The sequence below is a fragment of the Euprymna scolopes genome, chromosome 43 (assembly GCF_053919585.1).
Source record: "Euprymna scolopes isolate OS-2025 chromosome 43, ASM5391958v1, whole genome shotgun sequence".
Classification (NCBI taxonomy): Eukaryota; Metazoa; Mollusca; class Cephalopoda; order Sepiida; family Sepiolidae; genus Euprymna; species Euprymna scolopes.
This window is the reverse complement of record NC_136524.1, coordinates 44339377-44354103: the sequence shown is the minus strand read 5'-3', so window position 1 is coordinate 44354103 and position 14727 is coordinate 44339377. Positions and strand designations below refer to the sequence as shown.

At 35.5% G+C, this 14727-nt stretch overlaps 1 pseudogene; it reads left to right on the top strand.

Annotated features, from left to right (window-relative positions):
- The first annotated feature begins 11618 nt into the window (after positions 1-11618).
- On the top strand, positions 11619-11754 carry LOC145268463 (U2 spliceosomal RNA; annotated as a pseudogene).
- The last annotated feature ends 2973 nt before the right edge of the window (positions 11755-14727 follow it).

The following is a 14727-nucleotide window of genomic DNA, read 5'->3' as shown; positions in this document are numbered from 1 at the left end:
ATTTTAACATACATGCATTTGGTGCTTTTAGGAATTGACTTCCAACCTAGCCTATCTCTGGCCAGGTCTTTATTTATCTCTTTCTTAAGTTCATCCTTATCACTTCCTCCCATTTTCTTGGTCTTCCTTTGTGACTGCTACCTCAACTCTTCTACATTTGTCATGACTGAAATGATTTTCAAGGTCCACCCATCACCGTCCGTGATGAAATTCTGCAACTCCCGATAAAAGTTTTGAATATCTTTAAACAAGGTTTGAACCTGATTTAAACTTTAAAAGGTGTTTATTCTCGATAAAGATTAAGACCGCCATGACAAATATGACATTCCACTAAATTCACATTCAAGTTTGGAACCGTGTTGCTACCAGAGGCCCATACTAGTTAATAGAAATGACAAAAACCCCATCCTCCTCCTTCTCCTCGTCCTCATCATCATCGTTGTCGTTGTTATCATTTTAATCATCATCATTATAATCATCATCATTATAATCATCATCATCGTTGTGGTCATCATCATTGTCATCATCGTCGTCGTCGTCATCATTGTCATAATCATTGTTGTCGTCATCATCATCATCATCATCATCATCATCACTATCATCAATAATAACATCATTAGAGATGGTTATATTATTACAGATGGGAGCTCAGACGAGTACTTGCCATGAAAATAATGATAGAGAAAAGGTTTACAACGTCTCTTCTGCGGAAAAGAGGTTATAGGGAAGAGAAAAGCACATCACCTACGAGGTTTTGAAGCTGGTTTTGAACTCTATCTAGGCAGGATAGGGCGTGCCAAGCAGCTCCTGCCCAGGTATGGCAACAGTATTCCATTTTAGGATGTAATTGGCTTTTATACAGATAGAGATCAGCAGTGAGATACTTACTGGAGTGGTAGAATGATCTAACCATTTTTCCAGCGATGTTAGGAACAGATTTGATGATTGTATTATTACAGTGAAAGAAAAAGACGACCGTGGATTTGAGACTATTGAATTAATTGAAATGACGTTTACATTGTACTAGTTTAACCTTATCTTTCCTTTTCTTTTTTTTCTTTTTAGATCTGTGCATTGTAGCAATTGATATCATTTCATTGTTTGGTACCGTGTTAGTAGATGAGACCCTTACTAGTTAATAAGAACGTCAAAATCCGAAATCTTTTTACACCCACGTCGTTTGCTTGAATAAGAAAACTGCACATTTATCTAGCGAAACTTTTATTGTACTTTCGCCATGGACTTTGATAAGATGAGTTTGTTTTTGTTTTCTTTTTTTTTTGTTTTTGTGGTTATATTTCAATTATTCAAGAATGTAACCCTGCCAGAAGTTACAACTTCTTATCTTTAAAAAATTTGGTTGCTCTGCTAATCCTGATATCAGAATAAATGCACGGAATCTTTCTTCCTCTTAGTTCTTTTCTTTCTTTTTTTTTTTTAATAGAAATCGCTCCAGACAAGCCATGAAGCCACTTGATGTAAGAAGCCCAAAAGAACGGAAGATGATTATTGCAAAGACAGAATATGCCTATTTATTTTAGACTTAGAAAACCAAGGGTACGCGTAGAAGAAAAACAGTGAGCAAAAAGAGAGATCCACAATCTTTGCAGTTCTTGGAAGGAAGTCACTGGAATAGAAAGCTGTATTACAATGCGATATCAAAACAGCGAATTGATGAAGAACACTAGACCAAGAGCTGGAACGAAGGAAGCAAGAAATAGATGAGACAGTTCTGAAGAGCACATGCTATGATAAAAGTCAGCAAAAAGAGGTTCCATAAGCCTGCAGGTTTTTTTGTTTTTTGTTTTGTTTTTTGGAAAAGAAGCTACTGGAATAGGAAGCTGTATTACAATGAGGTATCAAAAGCAGCGAATAAGCAAAGACTAGCGAATCAAATGAACTGGAAAAAAGGAAGCAAGGAATAGATCAGACAATTCTAAAGAATGCATGTAATAAGAGAGATGACCAAAAATTCTTGGAACATGAATGATGCCAAGATTGAGCACGCATTAATATTTTGCCTTTAATTTAAAAATTGACCTTAGTTTGAAAAAGATTAAGTCAGCAGGAAAAGACCAAGAGTCAGCGGAAAGAAAGTTCCACAAGCCTGCAGCTCTTGGAAAAAAAACTACTGGGATTTGGTTACTGCAAATTTGGTTCCTTTGCAACTCCTGATATCAGAAGGAATGCACGGAATCTTTCTTCCTCTTAGTTCTTTTCTTTTCTTTCTTTTTAATAGAAATCGCTCCAGACAAGCCATGATGTCATTTGATATAAGGAGCCCAAAAGAACGAAAGATGATTATTATAAAAAAAATTTTTTTTTAAAGATCAAGATCAGCAGAAAGAACGTTCCACAAGTCGTCAGTTCTTGGGGGGGGGACTACTGGGAATTGGTTGCTGTATAATAAATAACAAGGTATTAAAACAGCGAACTGATGGAGACCACTAGACCAACGAGCTGGAACTAAGGAAGCCGGAAATAGATCAGACAATTCTGAAGAGCACGTGTTATAATAGTATTTCTAGAAAAAGGCTGAGATATTTATGACAGATGCATTCCTGAACCTTATCAAGAACGCTCAAATTGGGACAGAAATTCACCAGCTCAAATTTGATCAGAGTGCTCCATGTAAAGGTCTGTTTTTTTTTTTTTTTTTTTCTTTTACACAGTGATCACCACTTATCAAGGCCCGGAAGCCACTCAGGGATAAGAGTTATTGCAAGTACATTAGGTTAGTGTGGAGATTTGATGAAGTGTTTACTTAAGGGGGCGGTTCATTAGGAATTTGTTAACATTGGACTTGAAGACATCCAAGTTGTAGTCAGGTGGGAAGCAGGCAGACGGAACAGAGTTCCACAGGCATGCAGTTCTAAGGAAGAAGCCTTGTTCATGGAATCCGCGTTTTGATTTAGGCACAGATATAGAGTGCGGGAAATTTTTCACAGTGGATTCAGCTAGACGGGTGTTTTTCGTGAAAGATTGGCGAGGCGGGACCAGAGATTGGAGTTCAGACGAGCATCTGCCATGGAAATAACGATAAAACAAGGACAGGCTCGCAACGTCTCTTCTGTGGGAGAGAGGTTGCAGGGTAGAGAAAAGGACATCCCCCACTAAACCACAAAGTCTATTTTGTACTCTGTCAAGGCAGGATAGGCTGTTTTTAGCAGCTCCTGTCCAGATATGGCAACAGTATTCCATCCTTGGACGTACTTGGCTTTTGCTGCTTAATATTTAAGTCAATGGACTGGCCATCCGTAGTCCTCTTGTGCAATGGTGTACAAAGGTCTAGTGAGATTCTATTTATGTCTGCGGCCAACTTCTTGGTTCTATACCCCAAAAAACTTAAGTATAAATCCTAGTACTGAAAATATAAGATAGATATTATCGGATGTGCTCATTTTCAGTTTTGTTGCCCGAGTCCACCGCCTCATCGCCATGCCTCTTCTGCATACCACTGCTGGCCTTCAATCTGAATTAAATCTGTGCCCTTTGACCTTAATATTAAATGAAATTATTTATCTAATCCAGAGGCAGGTACTCCCATTTCTTAGTTTGAAACTAAGTCACTCTGACATAATAAATCCTGTGTGTATTAGCCAACCTAGTAAAATATGATGATGTATGTAAGTGATACCTGACCAGTGAGAGTTGAGGTCTTGTGTTGCATGGAGAGAAATGCCTTGGGAGGAAAGTTCTTGGGCATTCTATCTCAGCAAGACTTCGTCCGTACAAAACATTATTTATTTTTATCTTTAATATATTTCGTTTATTTCTTTTTTATTATTTTCTTTTGTTTTCTTTATTTCGGTCATTTTTTTTAATTATTTTTATTTCTTTTTTTATTATTATTGTTTTTTTCTTTATTTCGGTCATATTTTTATTATTTTCTTATTTATTGCGTTTCTTTTTTTTTATTATTTTCTATTGTTTTCTTTATTTCGGTCATTATTTTTAAATTATTTTCTTTCTTTTTATTATTATTATTTTTTCTTTATTTCAGTCATTTTTTTTATTATTTTCCTTTTTTATTTCGTTTCTTTCTTTTTCATTATTTTCTTTTGTTTTCTTTATTTCGGTCATTTATTTTTATTATTTTCTTTTTTATTTCGTTCTTTTCTTTTTTCTTTTTTCTTTATTTCGGTCATTTTTTTATTATTATCTTTTTTTAGTTCGTTTCTTTCTTTTTCATTATTTTCTTTTGTTTTCTTGATTTTAGTCATTTTTTATCATTTTCTTTCTTTTTTATTTCGTTTCTTTCTTTTTTATTTTTTCTTTATTTCGGTCATTTTTTTATTATTTTTTTTATTTCGTTTCTTTCTTTTTCATTATTTTCTTTTGTTTTCTTTATTTTAGTAATTTTTTTGTTATTTTCTTTTTTATTTCGTTTCTTTCTTTTTTCTTTTTTCTTTATTTCGGTCATTTTTTTATTATTTTCTTGTTTTTTTCGTTTCTTTCATTTTTATTATTTTCTGTTGTTTTCTTTATTTCGGTCATTTTTTTATTATTTTCTTTTTTATTTCGTTTCTTTCTTTTTTATTTTTTCTTTATTTCGGTCATTTTTTAATTATTTTCTTTTTTATTTCGTTTCTTTCTTTTTATTTTTTCTTTTGTTTTCTTTATTTTAGTCATTATTTTGTTATTTTCTTTTTTATTTCGTTTCTTTCTTTTTTATTTTTTATTTTGTTTTCTTTATTTCAGTCATTTTTTGTTATTTTCTTTCTTTTTTTATTTCGTTTCTTTCTTTTTCATTATTTTCTTTTGTTTTCTTTATTTCAGTCATTTTTTTTATTTTCTTTCTTTTTTATTTTGTTTCTTTCTTTTTTATTTTTTCTTTATTTCGGTCATTTTTTTATTTTCCTTTTTATTTCGTTTCTTTCTTTTTCACTATTTTCTGTTGTTTTCTTTATATCATTCATGTCGTTCATTTCTTCTTTAATTATTTTTCTTTATTTTCATATATATATAATATTGCAGTATTAAGAATTGATTATATTATGTTATAAACTGAATTGTAAAAAAATTCTTAATGCTGCGATATTTTAAGTTATAAATTTATTATATTTTTTACTAGAATATCTTGTCCTTTTCTTTTTCAGTTTTAACAACTAGTTCTTTATTTTTCCATGTTTAAGCTTAACCATATTACTTTTCATGCCCACATTTTTCTATTGTAATCCATGATTTTCCCAGGCTTCTAGTAAAGTCACTCGCTCTTTGTTTAATTTTAGGCTTATTTTTAGCGCTCCCTTTCATTCTCGCATTCTCTCTGTTTAACTTGTTACTTCTCTTTTCGTGAGAGTGGTGAATTGGTAGCAACAGTAATCGCTGAAGCGACGTGGTTGCTATGGAAACCAGTCATAAAAACGTCGCTCACCTCCTTACGTTTTTTACGAGTTTAAACACCAGTAAATTCATCATAACTTGTGTTTTACTGAATGAAAATTGAAAAAGTTTTTCACAATTTCACTGAGAAGGTGATCTATAAAATGTATTAATTGTTTGAAATTTAGCCGAAAAATGAGTGAGCGGTGACGCTTTACAGCAGTTCTAAATAACTGAAACTGGCACTTTACCATATATTCAAACACGGTAGTGTTTGAATTATATATATATATATATATATATATATATATATATATATATATATATATATATATATAATTATTTTTTACTATAATAATTAAATACCTACAGACACTAACGAAGCATTTGAACCCCGCAACACAAGACATCTCTGACTTGATTAGCGAAGACCTAATCAATTCAGCTACCATTAACTGCGTGAAATAACGTTGAATTTAAACATCTTAATTTTAAATGTTCATTTACGTGAGTCAGACAGTGATCTAATCGTTATACGATGATCTATGCATAAGAGCTAAATTGACCGACTTTAATTCAACTGAAAGTGCTCAACGATAAGAAACGAATTTCTTAAAGGGGCTGTCATGATTATTATATATATATATATATATATATATATATATATATATATATATATATATATATATATATATATATATATATATATAATTTAAGCTAAATTGAATGTAACTGTTTAAACAACATATACCTCATTTGATTCGCCTTTTATTCCTCTATAATTTTACCTGTTCATATTTGATTTTTAATTGCAGTATCCTAGTGTTCACGGCAATTTAAACTCTTATGCTCAACGAAGTTTCCAGACACGGTTATGGTCTTTGGTGTGGTTTCAAGTGAGGGCCACATCATGCCACCTCACACCTTCGAAGTCAGCTTGAAAGTCAACACCAAAGTGTACCTGGATGTGCTAAAGAGTGTGGGGATACCCTGGTGCAACCAAGTGACCACTGGCAAACCCTGGGTGTGGTAGCAGTATTCAACGCCGGCCCATAAGTCCAAAGAGACCCAGGTTTGGCTTCAGAAGAACGGCTATGACTGTGCACCCTTCTCTCACTGCCTCCCACCTTTCTCCCACGATCTGAACTCGCTGGACTTCTTTGTTTGGTCATATGTCGAGAACATCACCAACATGACCTCCCGCAACACAAAAGCCAGCCTGATCGATCGCCGCCATCCACTGAGTATTTGCCGAGCTCCTACCGACGCTTGTGGGAAAGGCATGCTCCCAGTTCCGGACCCGTATTGAGATGGTGATTGAGGCTGAAGGCGGCTACATTGATTAGATCTCAGCTCTACTACATAATCAAGTTACCTGAATTGATTTTTTTCAATAAAAGTTTTAAGATAAAGCTGTAGCTCGACAAATTTATCGTTCCACCCTGTCATGTACGTACAATGAATCTGCTTTGGTATGATATCTACATCCACCTGACCTTTTGGTCAAGATCAAAGTGTAGTATCTGTTCTTCAGATGCTGCACTTCCATTTCTTGTTCTCTTTCAGTGAAGGAGCAGTCCTTCACGGCTGAGACAATTTTTTATTTTTGTACCTTTTCTCAAAAAAAAAAACGACCCTGGTCAGTGACGTATCTAGGGTATGGCAGGCATGGCCCGTGCCATGGGCGCCACTCTGACATGGGCGCAAAAATTGCTTGACAAAAATTAAAATTTGAACATTATTATTAAGAAGGGGTGCACATTCAAACTTTGCCATGGGCACCATTTTACATAGGTACGCCACTGACCCTGGTGTCTAACTCTGTCCCGTGGGGAGGCATTGTAAATAGGTACATCTAATGTTGCAATTAACACCATGCAAAAAGCAGTGACACATTTATTCTAATTGTTGAAAGAATGTGTCATTAGAGAACCTGGAAACTGAATCCTAACCCTAGCCCTAACTAACTTTAATTGCAACTCTTAACCCCATAACCCTATCTCTAAATCCTAATCCTAATCCTGACCCCAACCCTAACCCCTAAACTTTACCCTAGCCTCTAAAGAATAATTCGCATTATAATACGTTTGTATCTTTGCTTATATAAATGAATGAATAATCTGACCTTCCCTATCTACCTAAAAAAATAAGATCGCCCATCACCAAAGTAACTGAGAAATATCTGTTGTCACTGACTGCCTGGCATAGGTAACACAAACGCCTGGCCTTCCGGGCCGCGACGTTTTGAAGTCAATTAGGTTTGGTCAATGTAGGGGGGGGGGACTTTTTTTACTATAAGGCAATTACGATTTATTTGGACCCTGCCAGAGTGTCCCCCTTTTTTTTTGGGGGGGGGAGATGATCCCCCCCCTCCATTAAAAAACGGCCTTGTGTCTAATTTGCTTTCGTGGAGGGGGGGTGCAAATAAAAATTTACTCAAATAAAAATATTGCTTTTCTTTCCATCCGACCTAATTATTACATAAGGAAGAGTTTAAAGGAATTAATAAAGATGTGATATCAGATATTCTCTCAATAACCACGTGTTATGTAGTACACTAATAACATGCTCAGTTTTTCATGAGAAAGGTGTCACGCATACACAAGTACACACCCATATATAAGCATAAGAATATATCTACATACATGTGTGTGTGTACATGTGTGTGTAAAAGATGAAGAAAAATAAATATACAAATGCAATACAATCAAATTAACTCATATGCTAGTGTTTTAGTATTCCATCTTTCTTGTGAAATGAATGAAAATATTTACAATGTTTTGTTTTTTTTTGTTTTTTCACAAAACTAGCATAGGCACCCGAGAGAATGGAAAAAAAACGAAACGGTAAGTAAATGGCAAAAGAAATAGGAAACAGGGGAAAGCTAAAGAAATGATGGGGGGGATTTCGTGTTATTTTCAATTTTACAAGGTCTGGTACACACGACGATCACAGTGTAGTATCTGTGATGATGCTACACTCAAGTTAATTTGTCCTTAGTAAATAGAGGGGAAACCTTTATATGCTAAGGCAATTTTATTTTTGCATATTTCCAGAGTCGCCCTTTTAGGGGAGCTGATTTTTCTCACATTTAAATAAACCTTGTGTTATATTTTGTTCCGTGGAAAAGCAAATACATACGTAAGTATGGGAGCTAGTTCTGGTTGAAGCTTTCTCAGCACTATAATTGAAATGCCGTCAGGCCAGTTGCTTTACTGGAATCGAGGTTTCTGATTAGCTTGGCAACATCATACACAGATATTTATACGTCACATAGCGTGTTTTCTGATACAAGAGAAAATATGGGGGGTTGGCAGCCCTGATCGCATAGGGTAGAATTAGCCGCAAAGTTTTTGGTAAAGAGTTTAGCTTTGTACAATACTGACGAGATTACCTCAGGTCCATTGATGATGGTTGGGATAGAACACACGCTTCTGTTCAGGACCTTGTTTGTTATTTGCCAAAACTGATGGGAACCAAGCGTCCGCTCAGCTAGACTTGATGGACTGAGCATACAACTCTCTCACGTTTTTTATTACTTTTTTACATTGGTTGCTGGCAGTCCTGAAAGTGGCTTTAGTCTCAGTACATCTATTACATTGGAAGCAATGGAAATAGTGATTTATGTGCGCAATGGCAGCAGCACATTCTGGAGAGAACCATGGCTGGCTGTTAGGTTTTTGCTGGAATTTTTTAGAAGGGTATGAAGCAGTCTATACCTACAATTAACCATTCTGTCAGATCTGGTACTATAGAGGACACATTCTTTGTAAACGTGGACCACAGAGATAGATCTGATATAAATGTATGGAAGCTATCCCAGTCAGCCATAGAGTATCAATATACTGTATGATGGAGAAGTACATCTGAGGACTTATATTTTGTTTTTCTTTTAACTAAGACAACTGAGTGGTCAGAAGATCCCAGTGGATACAGAAGATGAACATAGCTCAAGGCAAATTGTACGAAAAAGGTCAACGGGGACTTGTATACTGACCATCAGTTCGTGAACAATCTGAGTTAGGTCATAAGCAATGGAGAAATCAGGACACAAATTCCCCCTCATCATTTATCTTGTTTTAGTGGGCTAGCCATTCCACATTGTGAACACTGGAATTTCTACAGACGTAAATGTTAGCCAAATGGATGAGCAGACAGGATATGGTAAATTTTCTCAGATATGCTCTTAAAGATAATAACTCCACTGTTGTGGGGACGATAGATGACAAATATAAATGCAGTCATGTGAGCAAGTACAACCTGGAAGCACATTTAGGGCAATTTAGGGTCTTCTCTGGAGATGTTCCTACCACATGGAAAGCCATCTTTAATGTAGGCATATATTCCATGCCCATGGTGATCTTGAGGGTCAGATTTTGATGTTAAGTTAGAGTATCCTTTAATTACAAACTCATTTGGAGTAATAGTCCATCCAATGCCAGTTTCGCTTAGGAATAACATGTCTGGTAAGGTCTCCTGTAATTGGATTTCAACCTTTGGAAGGTTGGAATGTAGACCTTTGATGTTGGAGAAGGAGACATGGTAGTGGGGATCTGTGTTGGAAGTTGGTGTTCTGGGTTTAATCGTGTATTTTTTCTGGAGACTTTTCATGATGGAGTTTTGGGATTTACGGAACAGATTTGGTTAAAGTAGAGCAGAGTGGGAAAGTAAGGAAGAAAAAGAAATGTATTTTTTTGTAGACCATGGTAAGGCAAAGCTGTAACAATTACCCACTAATATGGCATCGAGAGGCCCCCTCCTGAAGCTACTACATGATCCAGAATCCATTCACTAAATGGCAATACAGCAGCCCCAGTACTTTGCACCCACTGATAGGACGACCCTCTTAGTGGTTAGTCCAAGATTCAGGTCCCTGACTATCATGTGGATAACGTCAGCCCAGTTAAAATGTTTATCTCTAGCACCATTAGTAATGATATGGCAACAAGGATAGAAATATAAACAGAAAATTTCCGACATCTCAGGTGACTGCTCACGCAAAATTACTGCCGACCTAGAATAAAGCTTTTTATTCCCTCTTTGTCAGACAAATCACTCATTCGAAGACTGAGGAACAAATTAGGAGAAGCAAGAGTTACAGGAGATGTCGACAATGCATCCACAATGAATTGTTTAACCGCCACAAAAAAAATGGTATAAGTTCAATTGACATTTTTAGGGAAGGTGTGGTGATAGGTCCCCCTTTTACATACTGAAATTAAGAAAGAACTCAGTTGGCAAAGTTTACTGGAGCAACTCGGCTGTTTTCCTCGAATCATTCCTGACTTGATTTGAATGGAATTTGTCTACTACTTTTGCAGACACATTCTACGCTAGGCGACAATTTCTTAGTATGATTATTTTAAAAGTCTACTGAAACGAATAGCGTTGGTAGTTTTATTTATTTTTTTCTTGCAAAAGAACGCGGGGGGGGGGGAGACATTGATTCAAAATTGGAGAATGCATTTATTTTAAGGAAAATACCAAACAAATTAGAAAACGCAAATTGCTGCTAATGGAGTCTAAATTGAAAACAAAACAGTTGACCTTGGCAGGATTAGTCGATTAAACCTGTTTGCATGCACAAACCTACATTCCTATGTTAAACAACGTTATTGTTTGTTCGTTTGTTAAGCATTTATATGCGTATGGACGTGGCTCAGAGTCTAAGGAATGAGGCTGGAGTGTTTTATGCTTAAGTTTTTGGCACCCAAGTCATTTTCAGTTTTTTAGTCTTGATATCACTTTTATATAATAAGCAAAATGTAATAATCAATAGAGAATTGTCTCTATAATAATAAATATGCAATCTGCATGAATTAAAATATCATATTTAAGCGTATCTTACAACCGGGCAACGCCGAGTAGTCTGCTAGTATATATATATATATATATATATATATATATATATATATATATATATATATATATATATATATATATAAGGGTAGGCCCAGATCATGTTTTTTGGAAGATGCTTTCAATATATTCTCATTCGTATAACTTTAATATCTTTTGATAAATGTAACAGAGTTCCAGGTAAGAAAGACATCATATGTTCATTCGGTGTTCGACTGAGTTCCAATCTCTGCTTACCCTTCCCCTATAAAACACTCATAGAAAAAAAAAACAACAAAAAAAACCCCTCATCTGGCTACAACTAGTGCCAATAAGTTTCCTTTTTTTCTCCTGTGTATGAAACTTCCACGAGCAAAGTTTTTTTTCCAAAAAAAAGTACCCATCTATAGAAAACGATATCGTGATGATGATTCCCAGTTGACTACAACATGATAATGATTTCTTGGCCTTTTGGCCAAGATCAAAGTGTAGTATCTGTTCTTCAGATGCTGCATTTCCATTTCTTGTTCTCTTTCGGTGGAGGAGAAATCCTTCACGACTGAGACAATTTTTTTTATTTTTGTACCTTTTCTCCACGTTAAAAAACGACTCTGGTGTTTAACTCTGTCCTGTGGGGAGGCATTGTAAATAGGTACAACATGATAATGTTCTGATCCATGTTCTGATGTTAACAGATCTAGGGTTTTTTAAAATTATTTTTTGAGCTGTCCTCTTAAATAATCAAATTCTGATCAGTTTTAACCATTGTCTCCAATCCTGAAGGTGCTTGTCTCATCGCCCGCCTGACGAACTCATTGACCCCTATCCTCGAGTGGGTCTTGTTAAGCGATGACTCGTTAGTACAAGAACAAATGCAAAGACAACAGAATTGCAAAGAAGAAATGGCTGCATAAGTTATTAATAGGAATGGTAATGTGCCGCGTATAGAAGTACCAAGATTAAGTACTGGAATTGGTTGCGTGGATGAAAAGGAATGAATTGTTAAAAGAAAAAAGGAAATACGCAGTAAGAAAAGAAAGCTGAAAATGGCGGTTCAGCAACGCGTACGGTTTGCTGAAGAAGCGTTTTGAATAAAACCTAAGTGTCATGTCGTTCATGACGAGTAAAAAAAAAAAATTCATCGCTACTATAAGACAAAACAAAGAAATAAACTCTGAATAGGCTTATTGTTACAACGGCCATATTGTGCTTGCATCTTTTTTCTTTTTTTCTTTGAACCATATCTCATTCGGGTCTGGAGAAATTTACTAGCAGTTCAACCCAGCTTTGCTCGGGCCCTATGTACTGTTTATAATTTTATGTGCATATGTATATATATATTAAAAAATTTGATTCATGTCCAGGTAACCTACATTTGAAATTTCAAGTGTTTAGACCCAACATTGGCGGAAGAGTTTGGTAGTTTATACAAAAGTCAACTCTTTCAACTTTGATCTCTTGGCAGCCAAATTTTCACCCCAAAACTGATTAAAAAGCTTGCTGCATGTCTGAATACCCTTTATGTAAAATTTCAAATGTTTAGATCCAAAATTGGCTGAATAGTTTGTTAGAGACCAAAAAGGTGAAATCTTTCGAACTTTGATCCCTTGGCAGCCAAATTTTCGGCTAAAAACCGATTAAAAACCTTACCCTATGCCTGAGTACATTTTATGTAAAATTTCAAATGTTTCGACCAAAAATTGGCTAGTAATTTGGTAGACACTGCAGAGGTCAAATTTTTTAAAATTTGACCCCCAATTTTGACGTCTTAACATTTATTGTTTTGTGGCTCAAACTAAATTAAAAAGTTTGATCCATGTCCAAGTAACCTACATCTAAAATTTCAAGTGTTTAGACCCAAAATTGGCGGAAGAGTTTGGTAGAGTTTTCAAAGGTCAAATCGTTGAACTTTAACCCCCTGACAGCCAAATTTCTGGTCGAAAACCGATGAAAAAGATTTTCCCAAATCTCAATACCCCTTATGTCTAATCTCGAGTCTGTAGACTGAAAATTGACAGAGAAGTTTGGTAGGGAAGTGTACATACACACGCACACGCACGCACACACACACACACACACACACACACACACACACACACACACACACACACACAAATTCACTTTTAAAGATATATAGATTTTTTATTAACAAAGAACTGAACAGAAGGGATTAGAAATTGTTCTATTGTCTTATAAAAGTATCTCAAAGTAATTTTGAAAAAAATATTTTTTATCTCTCTCATAGTGCGATAAGTGGGGTCAGAAAGTTGGGATTAAATAGCCAGAATTCAAGAGGTTGAGCACTCTGGCCTACAAAAACTATGCCTCAGCTTGAGAATTTATAGCTTAGCTGTGTTTAAAATTAATTAAAACAAATTACTAATTAAATATATTACTCGAACACAAACAAATCTGTTATTGAGGTAGTATTCCTATCTGTTTGTTTGCTTTTTGTTTGTTTGTTTGTTCACAATTTGATTAATACATACAAAAGACACACTGTTTCACAAATTAATAATTAGCTCCAAGTTATTGTTTGTTGCAGTCGAATTGTTTTAATTGTTCTATTTTTTTTTTTTTTTTAACAAAGGAGTCACTTCTTATCAAGGCCTGGAGGCTAGTCGAGAAGGGTTAATAAGTGTACAGTAGTCAATAGGACAATATGGAAGTAATCGTTAGTAGTGGAAATTTGGTAAATTAGATTAGTTAAGGGGACAGTTCATCAAGAACTTGTTTACGTTGGACTTGAAGATGACCATATTGTAGTCAGCTGGAAAGCAGACAAACGGAACAGAGTTCCACAGGTGTGCAGTTCTAAGAAAGAAGCTTTCTTCATGGAATCTACATTTAGGTTTAGGCACAGATAAAGAGTGGGGGGAAATTATTGATAGTAGTTTCAGATAGACGAGTGTTTTTTGCAAAAGTTTGGCAAGGGGGAGGAGACATAGATTGGAGCTCAGACAACCACTTGCCATGAAAATAATGATCAAGCAGAAACAGGCTCGCAACGTCATTTGTGTGGGAAAGAGATTGCATGGAAGAGAAAAGGGCATCCCTCACTGAGGTATGAAGTCTATTTTAAACTCTGTCAAGGCAGGATATGCTGCTTCTAGCATGCCCAGATGTGGCAACAGTATTCCATCCTTGGTTGTATTTGACTCTTCTACAAGTAGAGAATTGCATCAGCAGTGAGATATCTACAGGAGCGGTAGAATGATCCCACCATTTTTCCAGCAACATTGGCAATGGATTTGATGTACGCGTTCCATTTCAGATCAGGAGTAAAAGTCAGACCCAGAAGATTATCGAAACATGGAGTTTCGATTGATGCCAGACAGGGATCAGAGCATTAATGATGTAAAGATAGAAGCTTGGTTTTAGATGCATTATAATTAACCAGCCGCCTCTTTCCCCATTGCACCATGTGCTCAAGACCAAAGGAGAGAGAATCAGAGAAAAGTTGGTCATTTACGGCCTTTGAAGTGTTAGATTTTAGACTCTTTTTTGAACCCTGTGTAAAAGGGATAGATGCACCAGCCCTGATGTGGTATCAATACTCTATGC